Source organism: Pan paniscus, chromosome 11 (assembly GCF_029289425.2).
Source record: "Pan paniscus chromosome 11, NHGRI_mPanPan1-v2.0_pri, whole genome shotgun sequence".
In the NCBI taxonomy this organism is placed as follows: Eukaryota; Metazoa; Chordata; class Mammalia; order Primates; family Hominidae; genus Pan; species Pan paniscus.
The window spans coordinates 121,124,165-121,144,057 of NC_073260.2; the positions used below are offsets into that span (position 1 = coordinate 121,124,165).

Here is a 19,893-nt window from a genome sequence, read left to right on the forward strand (position 1 = left end):
TTAAATGAATAAAAATGGTGAACTTTATTGGGTGACAAACATGAAACCCAATTTATATTTTTTTGTGATGAAAATAGTTTGTTGCTCTCATATATTTAAAAATATTAGAATTTTAACCTTGTGAAGAGCTTTATAAACATTTGCTACATGTATTTTGTCTATCTAGTTTACATAAATATTATTTATATTAAATAAATATTTTACATAAATATTAATGAGAAAGAAAATAAGAAATAGTAAATCTCAGCGATGAATGTTAAAACATACCAAAACTACCAGATTTTATAAATTGTGATAACCTGTCATCTTATAAGAAAAATAATTGGTGAGTAAGACTACAGGAGAAGTATTGAGAGGCGTTTCTAGTTCTCTGTTACATATGTAATAAAAATAATATGTTGTTAGGAAATTGGTTAAGTGATTAGGGAAGCATTGTCTTTTCTCACTGTAGAAATAGAAACATGTATACTTAGAAATGGCAAGAAAATAGTACAGTGTTTTGAAGCTTTTTTTTGATAGTGGGCATGTGTAGCCTATAACTACCTAAGCCTGGGGTGGGGTTGGGTTGGGATTAAGGGAGGTAAGGTATTAGCTCTGAGAGTCTATGAAATCCTGCTTCATTTAAAGTAGATCAAAATGAACTAAGTGACATGAATAAGGTTTTACAATGACTGAGTTTATCAGTTTCAAGTTTAGTGCTAAGGAAAGTAAAATTGAACATTGAAAATTATATTTTTTAAAATGTTGGTTTATCTTATTTGATGAGTATAAGGTAGAGGAAAACTGGGCAAATAGGGTGATGATTGTTTCATGGAACAAGGACTTTTTAAAAATAATATTAAATCTATTATGTGATGTTGTTAAAATATTAGATTATTTAGTTTCATCCATGCTTAGATTGAGGTGTAAGAGGATTTGTGTTCTTAAATTGGTGTTGATTTAATTTGCATCTCATAAGAAAATTGAGCATTTTAGTAACATATAATTTAATTTATAGAGCCCAGAATAGATTTAGTATCTTTTCTAAGTACCTGTTATGTAACTTTTGGGTTTTATTGGCCCCTGCCTTCCATCATCCAATTTGTCACATTCCCTACAATAAAGCTGATGAATTTGTGTATTCATATCTAAGCTGGGTTGTAAGCCAGAGTAATGGTAGAAGGCAAGAGAAAGATGCCAGACTGGGGTCCTTTGATATGTAACCAACCATCTTTTGAAGTTGAACATTTGTTACAATAAAGTTTTTTTTTCTCCATCATGTCACTATATCATTATTTAAAACCCCTTTCCTCGATTACGAAAGCAATACATACATTACGAAGTAGAAAGGAACTACACCCAGACTCTCACCATCCGTGGATAACACAGATAACCTTCTTTAGGTAAAATACTTTCAAAATGAAATTGTGTTAGAGTTATTGGTGGGAGATGTCCTCTTTTCAACTCTACCTTCTGTCAAACCATAACTTACTCTGAGTAAAATGGATAAGAGTGTAGTAGGATGAGATGACTAGGGGCTGAAGTGATAATTCAAGAGAAGACTGAGAAGGAAAAGCATCCCCATGAAATTACTGAAGCACAGAACAAAAAGGGAAGAGCAAAACAAAAAATTCTGACTCTCATGAGTATGTCTGTGGAAATGTAAAGTTATATAAATAAGTATTGTTATGTATTATGTATACTTTCACTTATTATTCATAAAATTTATTTTGATTCGGGTCGCTTTTTAGTTAGCTCACTGCATCCAAATGTAAAACAGCGTCTTCATAATAGAGGAGTGCCCAGTAACTGCGCCAATTTTATGTTTTCCAGTCCTTTATTCTCAGAATTTAATCAGTAGGATCTTGTCTTGAAACTTACCACGTGTCTTCCACTTTTCACAGATGTGATTGGGGTAGAAATTCTTCCTGTTTATCTGAATGAGAACCCTTTGGTAAAATTCCTTTGATTCTGAGATAACTAGATGAAATGTGTTGCATAAATCATGTCACAGCAAACAGTTGTCACCTGGCACTAGAGCTTGATGAAATTTAAAAGTGTTGGCTCATTGCCTGTAGTGTTCAGTTACAGTTCTATAGAAAGTCTGTTTGTACAGATGAAGCAGTTCTTGGTGTAATGCAAGATTCATCTCTCAAGTGATAGGGTGCGTATGAGTTTATTCCAGAGATCTTTACTCTGAGCTCCCAAGACATACTCAGAGGGGCATTGTTTTAATTTCTCATTGCTGTCCCTTTGGCACACTTACAAGAAAATGAACAGATCTTCAATTTGGTGAAATTCTTAGCATTTATTTAATTCAGTGTCTACGGCAATGCAGGAATGTTTTCAATACTATTCTTGGCAGATAATCAAATTTGAGTTTGAAGATGCTGCTTTTGTCTGTAACTACTTATTCCCTGTCAGCTCTTGTCTTCACTTTCTTCTACTACCAAAGTTTCTATATCCATCTTTACTTATTGGTAGCTTAGTCTTATACTTAGCCTTTTCTTACAGAATAATAAAGATCTATTAAGCATGTGTAGAAAAAGGGTAATGAACACATGTTCATTGACTCCAGAAGAAACTACAACTACAGGACTGTATTCTTTACACTGTGCCAAACTTTATTCCTAAAAGCTACATTAGATTTTGCCGTTCCCAGACTTTAAAACCTTTGTCACCTATAGGAAAACATACAGACTTCGGGGGTCATAAAACAGGTGTATATCTGCTTTAAAAAAAAATCACTTTGTTTCTATTTCCCACCCCCATTACTCTTCCACTCCATAGGTAAATTCTGATGTTTCTGATCTGAATCCTTTTATTTGTATGTGTGCTTGTAAGACATGTAGATTTATTTTGTGTGCAGACAAATACTGGATGTGCCTGTATTTTAAATTTGTAATACTTGTGTTATGCTCTAGACATTATTTTGACCTCAGCACTCTTTTAAAGATCTGTCTATATCAGTGGCATACATCTGGATTGCTACTCCTAACTGCTGCATAGTATTCTGTAGAGAGCACTTGCTTCATTTTATTTATTCTATGTATTGGTGACTTTACATTACAAGGCCTTTTTTATAACTGACCCCATATTTTTAAGTTATCTCTTGGAATTACACTTCATGCACCTTAAATCCTAGCTGCATGAAGCCCATCATTCCTGCATGAGAACAGTGTCCTTTTTTGTATTTCCATGGCTTTGCACATGCTGTTCCCTAGGATACTTCCAGTCTTCTAATGACTGCTTCCTCACGACTCAACTCAGATGTCATTTCCTTGATGAAGACTTAAGCAGCTATTTCATGCTTGAGCTAGTTGCTCTGTACTCTGCTCACACAGCACTTATTTTTATCTTGGGAACATAGAAGCCTACAATTCCACCTAGCAGTCTGTATTTCTGTCTAGATTCCTTGAAGACAGCGACTAGATAGATCTCAGGTATCTTTGTATTCTTTACTCTAGTTTGGTGAATTGCATATAGATGGCAATCGGTAAAACATTCATTGAATGAATGAAGTGTGTGGAGTTCCTTAAAGTGAAATACTGACCATATAAGCAAAAATGATTCTCGTAAGTAAGAAAAGGTTGGGACACAAATACAAATGTCTTATAAAACTGAGAGAATGGCATACAGGAAGCTGAATCCTAAAATGAATTGAGGCTTGTAAAGATACTAAGTACTGGAACATGTTCAGATCATGAAAAAAAATGATAATAAAAGAATAAACTACTGGTTGGGACAGATGTAATACTGGATAGTGCAGTGAAAGCAGAGTTATGGAACTCCTGGGTTTTTAATTTCTCTATCAAAATAAAATGATACTCAAATTCAGTAAAGAAGACTAATGACAGTAAGGGAATTGAAGTTAAGAAAGGCAAAGCAATGATGAGAAAGCACTTTTTTGCTCTCAACTAGTTAATGTCCTAGGATTAAATGACTTGCAAATATGAATGGTTCGGTAATCTTTGAACCATTATGGCCAGTAACAGAGATGCCAGAAAACTAAAGATCATGCAGATACTGTTTTTATTTTCAAAAAAGAGAGGAAAAGGTAGAATTCTCCTATTTTAAGATCAGTAGGTTTTATGTTTATCCTTGGGACAATTCTTTTCTTTCTTTCTTTTTTTTTTTTTTGAGATGGAGTCTCGCCCTGTTGCCAGGCTGGAGCGCAGTGGTGTGATCTCGGTTCACAGCAACTGCTGCCTCCCGGGTTCAAGCTATTCTCCTGCCTTAGCCTCCCAAGTAGCTGGGATTACAGGTGCATACCACCACACCCAGCTAATTTCTGTAGTAGAGACGGGGTTTCACCATGTTGGCCAGGATGGTCTCGATCTCTTGACCTCATGATCCACCCGCCTCAGCCTCCCAAAGTGCTGGGATTACAGGCATGAGCCACTGTGCCTGGCCCTTGGGACAATTCTTTAACTGATGATTAGACAGATGACTCGTGAGGACTTGAGTAGTCCTCTAGGGACCACATGGGCTTACTAGGAGTGTCTCATGTTAAACATGTGACTTTTTTTTCCCCATGTAGGTGGAGTAAGTTGATTTAGCACGGTTTCAGACAGTGTCTCATGAAATGTTTATGACATATTTAATAGATGGCCAAATTAGGAGTTAGGTTATTGGGCCAAGTAAATTAATGGATGGTTGAAATAATTTGATGAATGAATTGATGTCAGCTTGGAGAAAGGTATTTCTAGTGACATGATGTGGCCGTTTTTTTCACTTTGTTCTATTAATCATTTTTATCATGGACTTGAATTAAACAGGCACATCACATTTGCATATCACACAAAGCTGGGAGCAAAAGCTAATAGTTTGGATGAGGGAATTAGGATTGAAAAAAGCTTAGTCATCTGAAAGGAATAGCTGAAATTAAGATGGCCTGTAATACTGATTAACATAAAATTTTGCATATAGGTTTGTCAAATTATCACACTAGCCACGAATCAAGTGGATATGTTTTAAAAGAAATTCATATGAAGAGACCTGGAAAGTTGTGGTTTAACTGTCACTGCCATGTCCCACAGTGCCATGGTTTGAATGTGTCTCCTCCAAAAGTGAGATGTAGAAACTTAAGGGCCAATGTGATACTATTCGAGCATGGGACTGGTCATAAGGTCATGAGGGCTCCTTCCCTTGTGAATGGGAGTAAAACCCCTATAAAAACAGCTTTACACAGCCTTCAGGAGCGTGCTCTTCTGCCTTCTGCCATGTGAGGACACAGTTTCCTCCATTCTGGAAGATGCAGCCCTCACCAGACAACCAAATCTGCCGACACCTTGACTTCCAGCCAAGGATTGTCAGATATAAGTTTTTGTTCTTTGTAAATTACCCAGTCTCAAGTATTGCTCTGTCAGCACAAACTAAAACACAAGTGTAGACTGTTTTAATAGAAGCGAAGTACTTGGAATGGGGAAGTGCAGTCTCTGTACTGATGAGAAGATACCATTGTATTCATTTATGGTTTCCAGGTTTTAAGAAGTATCTGGGAACTTTATTATAAAAAATATTTTGAAGAATCAGAATGGTTTCCTAACATAACTTTTGTGTGTGTAGTGTAGAGAAATTATTAGAATAATAACTTTTCAGATACTTAAGGCTGAAAGAATTAACCTAGTTCTATATTTGCTCAGCTTTTAAATCATGTATTTACTAGCAGGCTGAAAATTGCGCCAAGCATTGGGGATATAATAGTGACTAAAAACAGAAAAACTGACCTCCTTTTTACTCTTTATGGCACTGACAGTCTGATGGAAAAGGTAGACATTAACCAAGTAATTACATGAGTAAATGTAAATTGCAGCTATGATAACTTCAATGAAGTAGAAGTATACAGTGTCATGAGAAAGAGTATATAGTAGGAGCATTTGATTCGCTTAGTAAGGGAAGGGAAGGGAAGGGAAGGCTTGCCTGAATTAAGAAAGAATATGCATTGACTAGGTGAAAAGGGGTGGAGAGGGATCTAGGGTGAGTAAGCATGGTGCTTAAGAAAAACAGCCTGTCTGATGCACACAGAATCTGCTCTAAACCTGAAACGGTAGGAAGGAATGAGGCCACTCTGCCTTTAAAGACCTTGGGAAGAAGTCTGTTCCTTACCTAGAAACAGTGAAAAACATTTGCTGGTCTTACATAGAAGAGTACCTGATCTAAATTTGGAAGATATTTCTGGCTACGGTGTGGGGAATTGACTAGAGAGGATTTGGTAAAACACCTAAGGAAGAATTCCAGTTGGGTGGATGAGGGGGCATTGTGCTGCAAGAAATGGGACTTGTCAGGGAAAGTGGAATTCAGTTCTGAAGATGAGGTGGGAGACAATGAAGATACATTTAGGGGCGGGAGACTTGGGTATGAGTCTCAGTTTTACCATTCATAGCTTAGTGGCCTTGTGTAAATCACGTTATTTCTGTGTCCGTGATTTAATTGTACCACGTTTTTCTCATAGGTTTTGTTGAGATTAGATGATTTGATACACATGTGAATGGCTTATAAACTGTAAAGCATTATATAAAATGAAAGATCTGTGGGGAAAAAAATAGTCAATAATAGCCATTATTGGACAGGGTAGCCTAGTCATAGAATGGGATTTTTTCAGTGGTTCCTAGTCTTAACTAGTTGGAATAGATTATTCTTTAAGATTTTTATCATTGTAGTTTCAGATTTCCCTATCTCTCCTCAGTTGCTTTGGAGCATTTACTAACAAGGACAGCCTAAACATTTATAGCGGGTCCATGCTTTTTGGCTTTCTAGTGGCAACCAAGTAGCTTGATGTGATTTTAAGTCAGTTTTACACATACTCTTTTATATATGATCTCAGACATAAGAGGCAATTTAAGGAATCTTGTAGCAAAATCTAAAGCAAAGAATTAGAAAGTATAAAAAAATTCTCAATATATCTTTTGGTAAGGTAGAACATACATATCTGAAGTTACATTCAAGTACATAGAGATATACATGTATTTCTTCTCTCGAGTGTTGCCTGTGTATATGTATGTGTTTGTGGGAAGCTGTGCAAATACAGATCCTGTGAGTAGAAATATACCTTTAGTTTTTGAAATGGTTTATTTTACAACCCAAGATAAAGTAGAAATCAGGGTAAAATATACTGTTTAGCTACTTTTTTTGAGACAGGAAGGGAATGACATTCCTAATTCATAGCAAAGAGTGCGTGTAGGTAACATTATTTATTCACATATTTGTGCACACAAAATCCACTCAAATATCCATTTAAACAGCTAATATATTTATATGTACTACTCTAACTTGTATTTTTACTAAAATTATTTATGTATGTTATCACTAGTCTCAAAAACTGATGCCCAAGTTAAATGTGGACATATCTTTTTTTACAGTGAACTAAAGCAAAAAGACCGGGGTATATTTAAAAATATATTTAAAATATTTAAAAAATCTAAATTTATGCCATCTTCTGGGATAATGCCAAAGACAATTTCAACTGTAGCACTCTGTATAATTAAACATGTTTTATGTCACTGTTCTTGAATTTTTTGTTGCTTTATTGTTCATTAGAATTACTCTTTTTTTTTTTTTTTTTTTGAAAAAAGAGTCTTGCTTTGTTGCCCAGGCTGGGGTACAGTGGCACCATCTTGGCTCACTGCAACCTCTGCCTTCTGGGTTCAAGTAATTCTCATGCCTCAGCCTCCCAAGTAGCTGGGATTACGGGCATGTGCCACCATGTCTGGCTAATTTTTGTATTTTTAGTAGAGACAGGGTTTCACCATGTGGGCCATGCTGGTCTCGAACTCCTGGCCTCAAGTGATCCACCCGCCTTGGCCTCCCAAAGTGCTGACATTGCCAGCATTACAGGCATGAGCCACTGTGCCGAGACAGAATTATTCAATTCTAAGTAGGTATGACTTCTGCTTGTGTCTTAGGATTTGGGGCATTTCTATGCAGAAGAAATACTGTTCATTTTAGTTAGTTAGTGATAAGTATTTAGTTCCCTAATGAACTGGGAATAATAATTGCTGAAAACCAGTTACACTCGGGGCGTGTTTACACTTTGGAGTTGCTTCTGGATCCATAGCTGAGTAGAAGACATGACAGAGTGATTAATCAGATCTCGTCTACAGACTTCCATTTATACTGATAATGACCATAATAGATGGGCCTGTCACTAGGCTAAGAAATTTACATGTGTTTTTATTTAATCTTTCCAACAGTCTTACGGGATGTGCGTACTGTTATTCCAGTTTTGCAGATGAAGAAGCTGGGATTTAGTGAAGTTAAATAACTAGTAAATAGAGAGGGCTATGTTCCATCCTAAGTTGCTTTTGATTCCAAGACTGCTATGGTATTTTGAAACGGCTGATTTGGTACAAAAGAACTTGATTGAAATCATTTTAGTCTAATCTCCTGGAGCCATGCTACTTTCTATGGTACTATATTAAAAAGAGATAATACACAGATAGCAGATACAAAGGTTGAAATCAGAAACCTATAGTATTCCCTGAGTAATAATGGATTTCTTGTTGCTTTTATAATAAGTTTTAAAATAGCTAATGCATACACATAGTAAAAAATAATTCAGATAGCCAGAGTGTCTATAGAGTGCAAAGTATGTCTTTTTCCCACACCAGCCTCCTATTCCCCCATACAGAAGCAACCATTGTATCTAAATTGTGGTTATTCTTCCAAATATGGTGTTAACATGAATTTATTTTTATTTTTATTTTGCCCAGGCTGGAGTGCAGTGGCACAATCATAGTTCACTGCAGTGCCAAACTCTTGAGCTCAAGCAATCTTCCTGCCTCAGCCTCCGTAGTAGTTGGGACTAGCAAGCATGTGTCACCAGGCCCAGCTATTATTTTTATTATTTTATAGAGCTGGTGTCTCCGTATGTTGCCCAAGCTGGACTTGAACTCCTAGTGTCAAGCAGTTCTCCTGCCTTGGCCTCCCAAAGCACTGAGATTACAGGCATGAGCCACTGTGCCTGGCCATTAGTTGTTTTTTTAAAAATGACATTTGAGCATCAATTCTTAAGAAAACTAGAAGAGCCAGATCTTGTACCAGATTGACATCTGAATGGGCCAAGCTAGAGAAGGCTGGAGAAGGATGCAGATGACACACCTTCAGTCATGAGAGTGTCAGATAGGGCGTCAGCATTACCCACCATCCCCATAGGGGTAATAGAAAGCCCTTGCAGCAGGTTTGTCTTGTTTCATAGATGAGAAAATTGGTTATTTAGGTCATGTAGGGAGTTGCAGGTAGAGCAGAACTCAGATGCAGAAATATGCTTCTCATTTTTCCAATTCTACGTCAGCACAAATGACTTGTGGATTTGAGAGTGTAACGAAGAATTGTACAATTGAAATTGTACAATTCCAAAATTGACTAAGGGTTTCTACTGGTAAGCCAGATAGCAAACTTCAGAAAGCCAAAGTCAGTAGCAGATATTTAAAAAAAAAAAAAAACTTTTAAAATACATCTTTTTATTTTAGAATAAATTTAGATTTACAGAAAGCATGTGAAGATATTAAACAGAGTTCCCATGTATGCTACACCCATTTTCCCCTATTATTAATAGGTTTATCCACTATCAGGTTACTCTGGAAGGAAGTCACTATATGCAGCCTACACATAAGAAGTGGAAGATTATGTTCCACCTTCCTGAGGGCTAAGTAAATTATTTGGAATGCTTCTGCACAAGAAATTTGTCTGTCATTCTGTTTATTTATTTTTTCAGTCAAAACTTATTTATTATCTTTTTGAGACTCTCTCTGTTGCCCAGGCTGGAGTGCAGTGGCGTAATCGTAGCTCACTGCCGCCTCGACCTCCTGGGCTTGAGCCATCCTCCTACCTCAGCTTCCTAAGTAGCTGGGACTACGGACACGCCACCATGCCCTGCTAATATTTGTAATTTTTTGAGAGATGGGGTTTCACCATGTTGCCTAGGCTGATCTTGAACTCCTGGGCTCAAGTGAACTTCCTACTTCAGCCTCCCAAAGTTCTGAGATTGCAGGTGTGAGTCCCTGTGCCCAACCTCAGTCATTTACATATATAAATATGGCTCATGGATTATATGATTTTTGGGTTATAATCCAGTACTACAGTTTTATTGCTCAAATTGTTCCAGCTTTGGCCATTGAGAGCTCTTTTAGTTGACTTCTATATCTCTTTAACACACTTTCATCATTGTGTTTTATTTTTGTTTTCTATTTTGAGTGCTTCGCTTTCCTACACTGCAGGATGCTCCAGATTCGCCTTTTATATTTCCTGCTTCACTCCTAGAATCAGCTTTTTCTCCATGGAAGTCTGATTCTTTTTATTGGAAAATAGTATTGGAAACCAAGATCTGGGTGCTAGTTGTAATTGCAGCTCTTTTAAAACCAAATATTGAATAGAAAAGGAAGTTTTAGCCATTTTCCCAGGTAGTACTAAATTAAGTCATTGCAATAATTTATATAAGTTCACTGGATTGAATGGAATGATCCTAAGGATTTTTAAGGGAAAATTCTAAGAATTCTTCTTACTGTTTTCTGTTACTTTTTAAAAAAAATTCTGTAATGATATCACTTGATTTGATTTTTTTTGTGTGTCCTTGACCAAAAAACTTGAGGCAAAACTTCAAAACATGGTAATTTGAAGCAGGTTGGGATTAACTCTGGGATCTTGGAAAGACTTTAAACTCCATTAGGAAAATTAACAAGCACGTAGTCTGTAAAAGACATGTAATTCATATTTATGTAAAGAATAATAATTTCTTCCACCTTCAGACATCTAAGATGTAAAAAAATGTTCTTTCTAAAAGAAAGAATAGTACTTTCTTTTGTGTCACTGAACATTTCAAATTTGTGTATTGAACAGAGGATTGGGGAGAATGTTTCGTTAAGGAAAGAGAAAAACAAAAAAATAGTAAAAAAAAAGAGAGAAAAACATGACCTCTGAGCGTAGTTAAAATACATTTTAACTATGTTTTATGTTGTTTTAAAGAGACGTTCCCTGTTATATATCTCGTCTTTCTGACACCAGAATTGAGATTTTCTTAATCTGAGGTATTTTCACATAGATCAAACAACTCATTTTTAGAGGTTTTAAAGGGATTTATTTGTATGTGTGTGATTGCAGCCTTGGTAGTACTGATGAACCTTTTTGAAAGCTTATATTTTAATTTTATTTTTTTCTCTGCCTTGCCAGGCAAATACTCTCTTTAGCATCTACCATTTCAATAAACAAGTTGAATTTTACAGCCCATCAAGCAACCAGGTTGGTAGAACCACAGGATCTGATAGGTGAATGCATAAACTATAAAAACCAAAATCATTTTCAAAGAATTAACCAAATGTTTTTATCCTGGGCTACGATGATCACTATTTGTCCTAAACTATTTTAATTTTCTGTGTCTTAGGTTTTTTTTTTTTTTCTTTTCTTTTTTTTTTATCGAGACAGGGTGTCGCTCAGTTGCCCAGGCTGGAGTGCAGTGGTGTGATAATAGCTCACTGCAGCCTCAGTAATTGTAGCTTCAATCTCTTGGGCTCAAACGATCCTCCTGCCTCAGCCTCTGGAGTGGCTGGGACTACAGATATGCACTTCCACACATGGCTGATTTTTTTCCTTTTTAGTAGAGACAAGGTCTTGCCATGTTGCCCAGGCTGGTCTTGAACTCCTGAGCTCAGGAGCTCCTTGGCCTCCCCAGTTCCTGGGATTAAGGCATGGGGCACTGTGCCTGGCCAATTTTCCGTATGTTAGTTTAACTGTAAAGAATAGTCTTTTAAATCAATGTGAAGAGAAAAGTGTCAAATAAACTGATAGTGTACAGTTGTAATTAGAAAGAAGCACAGCACCAATGAGGAAAAGAACCAGGCAGGTAAAAACTGAGGCAAGGGTAAATGAAACCATCTCTAATAAATAAGCAAACATGGCCAGTGCATAGAAAAACTGTGTGAGGCAGAGAAGCTCCAAGAGCTCTGGGATGAAAATAGCTGGAAATCCTCAAGAGGGATGGAGCTGAGTGTAGAGATGGGGAAATAATTTTGAAATGTTGAGACCTATGCTTGAAGAGCCTAGAAACAATGATCTTGGACACGACAGAAGGAAATTAAGCGTCTACAGTACGCTAGGTGTTGCTCTCCTATGTATTAATATGATACCATTTAATTCTTACCTCTATTCTTTGAGGGAGGGTATTATTAGCAACAATTTGACAGATGGAGAAAATGAGGTACAGAGGGGGTTGAAAACATGCTGCAAGTCACATAGCAACTAATTGGGGGTAAACTCAAAGGGCCTCATTTTTAATTTTAAAGTAGTTTGGGGATAAAGATAATAGACAAAACCAACAAGGTGTAGCGTAGGTGCAAATTCTTAGAGCCTAGGTCACCCATCAGTACTTCTTTGGAGTTTTCTGAGTTGAATTGGTTAAAAGAAAAGAGTTGAAAATTGTTACATTTAGATTTAGGTAGTTTACTGCAGTTTAAAAATGTGGGTTATGGCTGGGTGCAGTGGCTCACACTTGCAAACCCAGTGCTTTGGGAGGTCAAGGTGGAAGATCACTTGAGGCCAGGCGTTTGAGACCAGCCTGGGCAACATAGCGAGATTCCTTCCTTACATAAAATTTGAAGAATTGGCCAGATGTGGTAGAATGCATCTGTAGTCCTAGCTACTTGGGAGGCTGAGGCGGGAGGATTACTTGAGACTAGGAAGGAGTTTGAGGCTGCAATTCACGCTATGATGGCGCCACTACAGTCTAGCCTGGGCGACAGAATGAGACCCTTCTCTATTTTTTTTTAAAGAAGAAAAAGAAATATGTGGGTTGTAATAAGCTGCTGTATTGTGGGAGGGCCTCAGAATGGACAGAGGACTCATGGTGATACAGCTGATGTAGCAAATGGATTTGGGGATGTAAAGGTCGAAATGGAATTATTTGGTCCTTTTAATTACCGCTTAACACTTTGAACAGGATCCTTTGTCAAAATCCCTACCAACTGCACAGAATGGTTTTTGACTCTCCTTTTTTGGAAAGGATCATTTTTAAGAGATTACTCTTAGACTCTGGCAAAAGGATTGTTAGTATATTAGTCCATTTGTGAGTGGGAAAAAAATATCTAAAACCACTGTGAATTGTAAGAATGTAATTTTTTTTAAAATCGTGTTTATGTTTACAGAGTAAATCTCAAGAGCAAATTAATTATATGTCTGTAGTTCTTGAAGTTAAGTAGGTTAAGTGAGGGAAAAGCATGATTTATTCTTGCTTTATTGCTGGCCAAATCTCTAGGCTGGCCATTTTTCCCTTTTAATGAAAATGCTTGTGATTCCTTGTCTTCCCATTGGCTTATAGTTGAGAGCTCTGTTAAGTTGTCTGTGAGACGGAGTATATTAGGCTTGCCTGATTAAAATTGTTCATGAGAGATCAAGCAGACAAGGGACTTTTAGCATAATTAAAAAAGCACTGCTAGCCTTTAAATAGGAGATTTCAGAGACTTTTGAATTCATATCCACCTGTAGGGAAGTGTGTTTATCTAATTAGATTCTGATTCTCTTATGAATGCTTCTTACTTAATTCATGCATGGTGTCCTTTCATTTTATAGACTATCATCCCTTCATGCAGGAGACACAAAAAATGCTTAATGGAACCAAATCTTGAATGAACTGAAATGTTTTCCTTGAAAGATCACAATGTGATAAGTTAAGAAATTGGTTACCTCCTTTTGTTAACCTGTGTATTTATAAAATGAGCAAGAACAAAGTTGAAAATAGTAAAAGAAAAAAATCAACACAAATTGTATATCCTGTGTTCTCTGGTTAACCTGAGAAAATTATGCCAGCATTTGAGAAATAGTCTTCTTTTGTTTAATGGATGTCTTAGCCCAAAGTTTTTGTCTTTTCATTTTTCATTTCTCAACTTTTGCATTGCTGGGCTCTGAAATCATTCAGTTATTATCTCCGTGTTACTATCATGTTTCAGAAAAAAATGATTATACTTAATGGAGTTTAAAATTGCTTCTTTTGTCCTTCTGAGGTAAAGTCCACTGTTATTGACTGAGTACTTTATAGAGCACTTCAGTTTTTTTTTCTTGTGTGTTTTTTAAAAGACATTTTAATTCTTCAGAAAGGAATGCTTTTTAGCATAAATCAAAATGTTATTGCTATAATGAGGCAGCATGTTAGAAGAAAATTATCAAGGTGTGAATTTTTTTTAACCTACATGTATAAGGCATTAATTTCATAGACTAAGGGATTCTGACATGTGAACACTTCTTTAGAGAAGGCATTTTCCTCAACGAATAAGTAATGCTTTGTTTTCACCCAGAAGATTGCTTTAGAACATTTCTCATGTATTTAAAATAATTTTTCCATTAGCTGAGAATTGTTCTCAAAGCTTCTTGATTTTTTTTAAGTTCCATCTTATTTTGGATTTTTTAAAAAGAATTAGTTCTAGCCTGATTTTAACATAAAACAGCAGTGTCCAGCAAGAACCCAAATTATTTCCATTTTAAGTCTGTGTGAGAGAATAGATGATAAAAGAAGCCCCTCAAACCAAAATGTACCATATGTTACTCCAATTTATTAAGATTGATTTTAGGAAACTAATCAAACATATTGATCAGGCATAAAAATATTTTAATTGAAAATCATAAAGAATTGAGAAGGAAAGGAGTCTGAAATTTTAAATGGTGAGAGTTGTATGTATTTTTTTTTTTTGAAGTCTCATTATCTGCAGAAGGAGTGCACTAAACAAGGTTACATCTTGAAATGGTAAAATCTCTGAATAGTTTTGTTTGTGGGAGGAGGTCACAGAAAGGTTATTCCTCTGGCTTTCTTCTTCTTGACAAGTAATCAGAGTAGTTCACAGATCTCCTGGTTTCCAACCATTTTACATCCTTGAGAATTAATTTTTGCATCAAATTATATATTACCTTTACTTTTGATTAAACTATTTTAATAGGATCACACAAGTAGGACAGATAGTAATAGTTGCTTCAATGAAGACTTCATTTAGGATGAAATAATATAAATTAATAAGGTATAGTTACATATTATAGTTATGGCAACTTGTATACCTCTGTCCTATGCAAGTACTGTTTCTTTTATATACTCCCCCAGTAACCCACTCGTTTGTGTATCAATTTGTTTGTTTACTCATTCACCTGCCCATCATCTATCCATTCAGACAATCAATATTTATTGAACTGTTCTCATATATCAGGCATCGGGCTTGGGCAGTGGAGATACAGGGATGAGTAACTGTCTTTGAGGAGATGTTTTTGCAGGAAACAAACCTACAAATAAATAATACCAGTATGAATAGAGTGGTGTACATGTAAAAGGAGGTACATCTAAATGTGACTGGAATGTCAAAGAAGACTTCACCAAAGGAAACAATATTTAAACTGATCCTGGAAAGATAAAACTTCATTCACCAGGCCAGAAATCAGGGCATGCAGAGAAGTGAGAACAGCAAGTACAAATGCATTGCATTTTTAAAGGACTTTGAAAGATCTTAGTATGTCTAGAATACAGGAGAAATAACAGGAAATTATGCTGGAAAAGTAGGCGGGAAGATCTCCTATCGACCACGTTGACAAGTTTACACTTTGCCTCTAAGGAATTATAAGGCACGAAAGCCATCAAAACTGGATGCATAACATGAGAAAATTTGTATTTTTAAAAAATAAATTGGGTGGGAATACAGGAAATATTTGGAGAAGGAAGAAAGAGTCTGTACGCAGTGATCATCAGATGGCCCTTATTTTTTCAGTGAACTAGGAGTGATTTTGTAAGATTGGATTATGAAGCCAGATGGGCTTGACTTCAGATCCTCAACCTGCAGATCCCCTTAACTTCACTCACCCTGAGATATTTCATCTGTAAAATGGGAAAAATAGCTATCTTGAAGTATTGATAAGTTGATGTGTTCAAGATGCTTTGCTTAAATTTCTAGGCCTATGATAAATATTCACTAAGTAGTGGCTATTACTATTATGTATTGAACTCTTAACTGCTTAGAATTGCATAGTAAACATTATAAATGCTCCCTTCTCTCAATAAATTTATAATAACTTACTTTATGAAAAACACAAACAGAAAGACAAATACACATTAGAAAACTATGTTTATCTTTGAAGATTTCTTTATTGCTTTCCCTACGTGAAAGATAACTCAGTTGAAGATTGACAAGTGCATTCATTAACCTACAGGCTCCCAAATACTTTAAACCATTCAAAATGTTGGGTATTGATGGCTTTAAGTTTCATGAATGTGATTAAATGTATTTCTCCCCAAGTACAAACTATTTGCTCTGTTTTCCTAATGAGTGGCATTAAAGATCAGGAAGTACTGTCTGTCTCCTATCCCACATAGGAATTTCTCCTAGACCCTCACCTAACAAAGTGATCATTTGAGTTTCTGCTTCAACTCTTTCTGTGACTGAGAAAAAGCTTTATCTTACGAAGCAGTCCATTCCATGTTCAGACAGCTTCAATTGTCAGTATATTCCATTGGTGTAGCTGATACAGCTTCCTTTTAATTTCTCCTCTGTGGGTACTGATTCTCTCCTGAAGCCACACAGACCAAATCTAATCAGCATTTTACTTGCTGTGCCATCAGCTGTTTGGCAAATGCCAGGATTCCTTTTTTGAGGCTTCTCATTTCTAGGTTTAGTGTATTCCCAGTTTTGCCAGTCGTTGATTTTGTGAAAAACAGCTTTGTTGTGGTATATTTGGCATACAATAAACTGCATATAGTTAACTTTTAATTTGATAAGTTCTGATATAGTATATAGCTGTGAAACTAACACTACAATCAAGATAGTGTATATACTATCACCCCAGAAGTTTCCCTGTGTCCCTATTCTCTTTCTCTTGCCTCTCCCTGCCCCACCAAGATCTATCCCTCCCTACCCTTGCAATTTCTCTTCTGTTTTCTGTCACTATGTATTAGTTTACATTTTCCAGAACTTTATAATAATAAAATAATACAGTGTGCATTCTTTCTGTGTGGCTTCTTTCACTTAGCAGAATTATTTTGAAATTCATCTATATTGTTGCCTGTAATGGTAGTTCTTTCCTTTTTATTGATGAGTAGTATTTCATCACATGGATATACCACAATGAGTTTATATATTCACCTGTTGGTAGATAATTGAATTATGTCTATTTATTGATTATCATGATTAAAGCTCTTATGACTATTGATGTACATGATTTTGGACAAATGCTTTCTTTGGATAAATCCCTAGGAGTAGGATTGGTTAGGTGATATGGTAAGTATGTATTTCAATTTTTAAGAAACTCCCAAACTGTTACACAGACTGGTTGCACTGTTTTAGATTCCAACCAGCATTGTATGAGAATTCCAGTTTCTCTACATGCTTACCAACAGTTGATGTGGTCAGTTTTTAAAATTTTAGCCATTCTATTATTAAAAAGTCAAAAAACAGCTGCTGGCAAGGTTGCAGAGAAAAAGGAATACTTTTACATCGTTGGTGGGAGTGTAAATTAGTTCAACCATTGTGGAAGACCGTGTGGCAATTCCTCAAAGACTTAGAGGCAGAAATACCATTTGACTCAGCAACCCCACTACTGGGTATATAGCCAAGGGAATATAAATCATTCTATTATAAAGATACATGCATGTGTATATTTATTGCAGCACTATTCACAATAGCAAAGCCATGGAATCAACCCAAATGCCCATCAATGATAGACTGGATAAAGAAAATGTGGTGCATATACACCATGTAATTTTATGCAGCCATAGAAAGGAATGAGATCATGTCCTATACAGGGACATGGATGGAGTTGGAAGCCATTATCCTCAGCAAACTAACACAGGAACAGAAAACCAAACACCACATCTTCTCCCTTGTAAGTGGCAGCTGAATGATGAGAACGCATGGACACATGGAGGGGAACAACATTCACTGGGGCCTGTTGGAGAGGGTTGGTGGTAGGAGGCAGGGCATCAGGAAGAATAGCTAATGGATGCTGGGCTTAATACCTAGGTGATGGGATGATCTGTGCACCAAACCATCATGACACACATTTACCTATGTAACAAACCTGCACATCCTGCACATATACCCCTGAACTTAAAATAAAAGTTGAAGAAAATAAAATGTTAGCCACTCTAATGGATGTGTAGTGGTTTCTTTCTGTGGTATTAATTTGTACCTTCTTAATGATTAATGATGTTGAGTATCTTTTTTTGTGCTTATTTGTCACTTTATATCTTCTTGAGTGACTGTCCAAATCTTTTGCTCACTTTTAATCAGGTTGTTTATTATTGAGTTTTGAGAGTTCTTTACATTTATGGATGTAAGACGTTTATTGGATATATGTTTGCAGAGCCTAGCCTGCTTTTTTTCTTCATTCCTGTACAGTGTCTTTCAAAGAGCAGAACATTTTAATTTTGATTAAGTCTAATTTATTAATTTTATCTTTTATGGATTGTGCTATTAGCATTATAACTAATAAATTTTGCCAAAATAAATGCCAAAAATATGTTTATGTCTTCTTCCAGAAGCTTTATGTTTTACACTTAGGTCTATAATCCATTTTTATAATAAACTTTTTACTTTGGAATAATTTTAGATTGGCAGAGAAGTTGCAGAGGTAGTACAGAGGTTCCCATATACCCCCATTCCTTTTCTCCTTTTGTGAACGTTTTAAATAAGCATGATATATTTGTTACAACTAGGCAACCAGGGGGTATATTACTATTGGCTATGCTTCAGACTTTATTTGGATTTCATCAGTTTTTCCACTAATATCTGTTTCTGTTCCAGGATTCTACATTTTGTTTAGTTTTTGTGTCTCCTTAGCTCTGATCCTTGATGGCTTTTCTGTCTTCCCTTATTTTTTTATGACCTTGACAGTTTTGAGCAGTACTGGCCAGATACTTTTTGGAGTATCCTTCAATTTTGTTTTTTTGATGTTCTTTTCTTGATTACACAGGGGTTCTGATTTTTTTTTGGGAGAGGTGCCTTTCTCATCACATCATATGGTATCAATATACGTTTATCATTGATGTTGCTTAACCTTGATTACCTAAGGTAATATTAGCCAGGTTACTCTATGGTAAAGTCATTTATTTATTTATTTATTTTTGAGATTGAGTCTTGCTCTTGTTGCCCAGGCTGGAGTGCAATGGTGTGATCTCAGCTCACTGCAACCTCTGTCTCCCGGGTTCAAGTGTTTCTCCTGCCTCAGCCTCCCAAGTAGCTGGGATTACAGGTGCGTGCCACCACGCCTGGCTAATTATTGTATTTTTAGTAGAGACAGGGTTTCACCATGTTGACCAGGCTGGTCTCGAACTCCTGACCTCAGGTGATCTGCCCGCCTGGACCACCCAAAGTGCTGGGATTACAGGTGTGAGCCACCATGCCCGGCCGGTAAAGTTCATTCTTTTCACTCTTTCTATATTCTGTTTTTTGGAAGCAAGTCACTAATTATAGCCTATGCCCAAGGAGGGGAGGGTTTTATAGAGTTTTATAGAGGGTTTTATGTCCTATCTCCTAGAGGTGTGGGTATTTACATAAGTTCTTTGAAATTCTTCTATAAAAATATTTATCTCTTCTCTCCCATTTATTTCTCCAATCATTTATCAGTATGGCCTCATTTTATACTTCACATTACATTCAAATACTACGTTTTTTTGTTACTCGTTCCAGCTTTGGCCATTGAGAGCTCTTTTAGGTTGGCTCCTGTGTCTCCATAACTTGTTACCCTCCACCTTTTTTGTTGAGCACATTTTATTTTTTGATACTACAAGATGCCCGAGTCTTTTATATTCTATGCGCCAGCGCCAGAATCATCCGTTTCTCAAAGGAGTCTTGGTTCTTGTTTTTAGAGCTTATTATATAGAAATTAAGACCTGGACACTGGATATGCTGGTTGTTGCCACAGGGTGTCACTGTGTCTAGGTTTGCTTGGCAGACAGAACCA

General features: G+C 36.3%; 1 protein-coding gene across 9 annotated transcripts in view; it reads left to right on the top strand.

The window, feature by feature from the left end:
• The window catches only part of RFX3 (regulatory factor X3), a 308,074-nt gene that overhangs the window by 64,740 nt on the left and 223,441 nt on the right, over positions 1-19,893 (top strand). The gene's annotated exons all lie outside the window — the stretch shown is intronic.